Here is a 5000-nt window from a genome sequence, read left to right on the forward strand (position 1 = left end):
CACACACACACAGTAGTCATATAGACACATGCACACGTATACCTAGACATAGACACAGACACACAGACACACAGACACACACACACACACACACACACACACACACACACACACACACACACACACACACACACACACACAGACGGTAGTCATATAGACACATGCACGAACACATACGTACACACACATACAGTACATACAGTAGTTATATTGACAAACGCATACCGTACACCCACACATGAACACACACACACACAGTCAGTAGACTCACATCTTCCCTGGGTATATAGTCATATGGTATACAGTAGAAACATTTATACATAGAGATATATATTTACATAGATATGCATGTTTGAAGGACACACACGCACGCACGCACACGCGTGTGCGCACATTCACACACACACACACACACACACAGCTTAAAAATAGCACGCATATCGTGGCTAACAAATGACTTTGACCGTCAAATGATTCAGACTCCACTTCACTCAAAGTGCTCCCCTACCTTTGTCATGACCTGATCCCCCAGCGAGTGTACTTCTAAAAGCACACATTTACAAACTGTTGCAGTCACATATTCTGCATAAGGTCATAGTGTGTGTGCATCCGTGTGTGTGTTTATCCGTGTGTGTGTATCCGTGTGTGCGTGTATCCGTGTGTGCGTGCATGCTCGAGTACGTGAGTATGTGCAAACATGCATGCGTGCATCTGTGCGTGATTGCATGTGTGTGTGTGCGTGCTTGCGTGTGCGTGTGCATGTGCGTGTGCGTGTGCGTGTGTGTGTGTGCGTGTGTGTCTTTGCTGCAGATGGAACATCATCAAATCAACCCAATGAAGCTGAATCAGGCCATCCTGGGCATCTTATGACCAAACCTCAATATGGCAACTCACTTCTGGCAACTCACTATGTCACTTCTCATGCCCACTGCATAACATGGGCATCTGGACTTTGGTATTTTTTTGTAACAATTTCTTTTTATTTCTGAATGAGGGAAAAACAGTAATCAGCAACAAAACATTACATTCTCCACCCAACCCAACCCTGACCCTGTGACATGGCCATGAGGACATGGGACATTAAATATTCATGTACATTTCACAGATTTAGCCAAATTCTGTGTCATACTGAAGAGACATGGAGGCGAAGTGAGTGAAGCAAAGAGAGGTGATATTCAGTGGTCCATTCGGACAACTCAACAGTCAACAGGTCGTTGTGGCTAATCCAATCGATTGAAACATTAATGTTGCTGATTTGATTGGCCGACGCATGGAAAAATTAGCTCCTCATTTGAATAATATTAAACTTGGCTGAATATTTTTCGACTCGCAAGTATCGTCCCAGAAGAAGGTATGTATTGAGCAAAAGTAAAAATAAATTTATGGTGTAAGTACTGTACAACACTAGGACATGATATTACATATCCATTACACCATTTATGTTGTTTATATAAACATACAGTAGTTCTAGAGGAAGTCAGAGTGATGAACAGCTGTCATTACTTGCTCCTGCCTTTCACCTGTCATGCATGAAGGCTTTCCGAATTGTCCCACCACCTCCCCCTCATCCTACCCCTTATTTAACTAGAGCACCCAACAACATCCTAGGACCAAGGCCAGCTAACATGCCACACATGTTTATTGTAAACCAAACACTCGAGGGCAAACCCGTGAAACTCCATTGTGCCTTATGAGATAGATAGACTATGATGTTACTGAAAAAGACTAATAACCCAACAAGGATCCACCATACTCAGCACAGTACACAGGTCTACTGGTTACTCATATAATAAGTTAATGTGATATAGCCCACTTGGTTGTAAACCCTGTAAAGAAGCATGGCAGGAGCATTTTTAATAAGTGTGGAAGTACTCGGAAGTGATCAAATATAGTCACTTGTGTCCTATAAAGTGTTAAGCAAAATTATTTCTGACGAACCATGAAACCAGTGTGTGTGTGTGTGTGTGTGTGTGTGTGTGTGTGTGTAAAGTGTCTGCGTACATACTGTGCAGTTAATATTTTTTGAATAGTGAAAGGGTGTTATAAACCGCCTCCCTCCAGTTAAACGGCTGACCAGCGCCTATGCCTCTATCCTGTTTCAAAACAGAAAAATAGAGATCGAAAGCAACCTACGACCTACGCACTCTTACATACGCAGACACACACGCACACGCGCACACACACACACACGCACACATGCACACACACGCACACATGCACACACACACACACACTCATACACACACAAGTGAGCATGCACACACATACACACACACGCACGCACTCACATACCCACTCCTGTGAAACACGCAAACTTCACACAGTTACACCGTTGACTCCCACTTAAACTGCAATGTGAGTTGACATGTGAGAGGATGCAGATGTGCTTGTGGTCGGGTGCATGGAGGCCCAGGGACCTTCTCTGCAATAGGCTTCGAGAACACACACACACTCGTGCACAGGCACACAAACACACACACACACATACACACACACACATACACATACACACACACACACGCACAGGCACACAAACACATACACGCACACACACCCGCATGCACGCACACACACACACATGCGCGCGCGCACGCACGCACACACACACACACACACACACACACACACACACGCTAGCTTGACACACAGCATGCACGTTGACAGCTGAAGCCACAGACACATGTACACCTATTTTCAGACACTTGGAGGCAATGTACATAGTAAACATCGGAAACTGAATGTGAGACAGGCTTTCTGAATTGAAAGAATTTCAATTCAAAGTAATGCCATAATACGAACACTAGGTTAGGGCCCGACCGATATGGTTTTTTTTAAGGGCCGATACCGATACCGATATTTATGGAAATGGGAGGCCGATAACCGATATGTGCAACCGATATGTATGGAATAGCGGCCGGCGAGGTGTCCCGATATCAAGGGAAATAATGGACGAGGCGGAGCGTTCTAAACAGCCCGACGGCGCAGCCGAAGGGCTGTTCGCTTCGCCAAGTCCATTTTCCCTTGATATCGGGACACCTCGAAGGCAGCTATTCCGCTTATCACCCGGTTACCAGCATTTAAGTATTAATTTATTAATATGTTGATCTAAGGCTTCGTGAGAAAGTAGATTCACCACTGCGCTTGGTACGTTGCTATGGGCACCACTTCCTAATCTAGTGAGACGCGCCTCTATCGGAGGCATGTAAGGACGCACGCAGAATGTTGGGGTGACTTGACAACCAAATGCGATAGAATTGACGACTGGGTTTTTGACTTGACAACCAGATGCGATAGAATTAGTAACGGGGTCTTGACTAGACAACCAGATGCGATAGAACTAACAACGCGGTCTTGACTAGACAACCAGATGCGATAGAACTAGTAACGGCACTTCGCCAGAAAGTTAGAAAAGAAGCAACTTGGACGCCCGCACGCCCGCATGACATCATAGGTGTCCTGCTACCGGGGAATAAAGGACACCTGCTCAGCCAATCAGAAGACGTTCCGTCTGCTCACTGGGTGATAAATAGAATTATTGTTCATAATAAAATTTAATGAAATATAAATTATTATTATATATACACATTACACATATTTAGTTATAATAATGAACTCTCATGGATTCAAAGTGGGGAGAGCAGAATAGAAGATGCATTCAGAACAAAATGGCTGCAATATTGGTTGTGAAAGTTATACAAACTTATCGGTGGAAATTTATTGAAAGTATGGCCGATATCGATATCCCAAAAATGCTAAATATCGGCCCGATATATCGGTATATCCTCAATCTTCTTCTCCCTCCTCCCCTTCTGCTTTGGGCCAGTGCTCCGCTTTGCTGCCAGTGTCGCAAACCTTCCTCTGCATTCTTCATACAGTATGTCCCCAATACTGTTCAATTTGGTCTCCACCTGCCCGCATAGAGAGTGTTCCAAGATGATGCTGAGGTCCTTGTCCAGCTGTTGCCAAACTGCCGTCTCATTGGCTTTTGGCCATTTCACTGGCTGCCTCCTCCCTGGCTCTTTCCTTTCAGTCCTCTGTCCTGATTCTTGGGTGTCTGGATGTCACGTTTTCTTCCCTGTACAGCTCGACACAGTATGATGCCTTGTGTACACCAAGCGCTACCTACGCCAGCCAGGTAGCTGAGGTGGTTGAAGAAGTTTCGCCATGAATTCCCTTTACTCGCTCTGGACGGGGCATTGACATGTTTGATTCAGCTAATCACATAACGGCTCTGGCTTGACAGCCTGGGACATTCGGAGATATGAACGTTCCAATTGGTTTTCGTCGAACCGCGTCATAGCTCATTACCATAAGATTAGCTGACTTTTAATCGTTAAAATTCGCTCTGGTTGCTTTGTTCGCTTTGCTCCTGGCGAATTCGCTCTGGTAGCGCTGATCACATGCCCTCCAACGAGAAATGATGACTTCCACCGCTTGGGTCGTGTAGTTCGCGCTTGGTGTACACGGGGCATGACTCGGCCGCCATTTGTTGCTTTTCCATTAGGTAGGTACGGCACAAACATAGCATGACACAGCGTGAGGGCCAGCCCTCGTTTTTTTGGCCGGCTGAGCCGAGCGGAGCAGGTCTTTCACTGCCTACTACGCAGAATCCGGTGCGTCAGCACGTCCTCATCAATGATCCAAAAAATAATCATGGCGGATCAACGCTCTTGCAACACTCTTAATTTGCCACAGAGTTACTTTGAAATTACAGTCAAATCGAAGGCAGAAATAAACATTGTAGTATCCAAATATGATGTCGCTGAAACCATTTATAGTCTACTTTGATAGCTGAGATACTGTATCTGTCGGCTTTACGTCAAGTCAACTAGCCTATGTAAAGTAATGCTTTGTGACAACACCAAAAGTGTATCTCCAACCATACTACGGGTAACACGGTTTGTAATGTAAACACAAACCAGGGGTCTGTTTCTCGATTCTTGTCGTTGCTAACTGTCTTAAGACCGTCTTAAGACCGTCTTACCATTCCCTTGGATTTA

This window comes from Engraulis encrasicolus, chromosome 14 (assembly GCF_034702125.1).
Source record: "Engraulis encrasicolus isolate BLACKSEA-1 chromosome 14, IST_EnEncr_1.0, whole genome shotgun sequence".
NCBI classification, from domain to species: domain Eukaryota; kingdom Metazoa; phylum Chordata; class Actinopteri; order Clupeiformes; family Engraulidae; genus Engraulis; species Engraulis encrasicolus.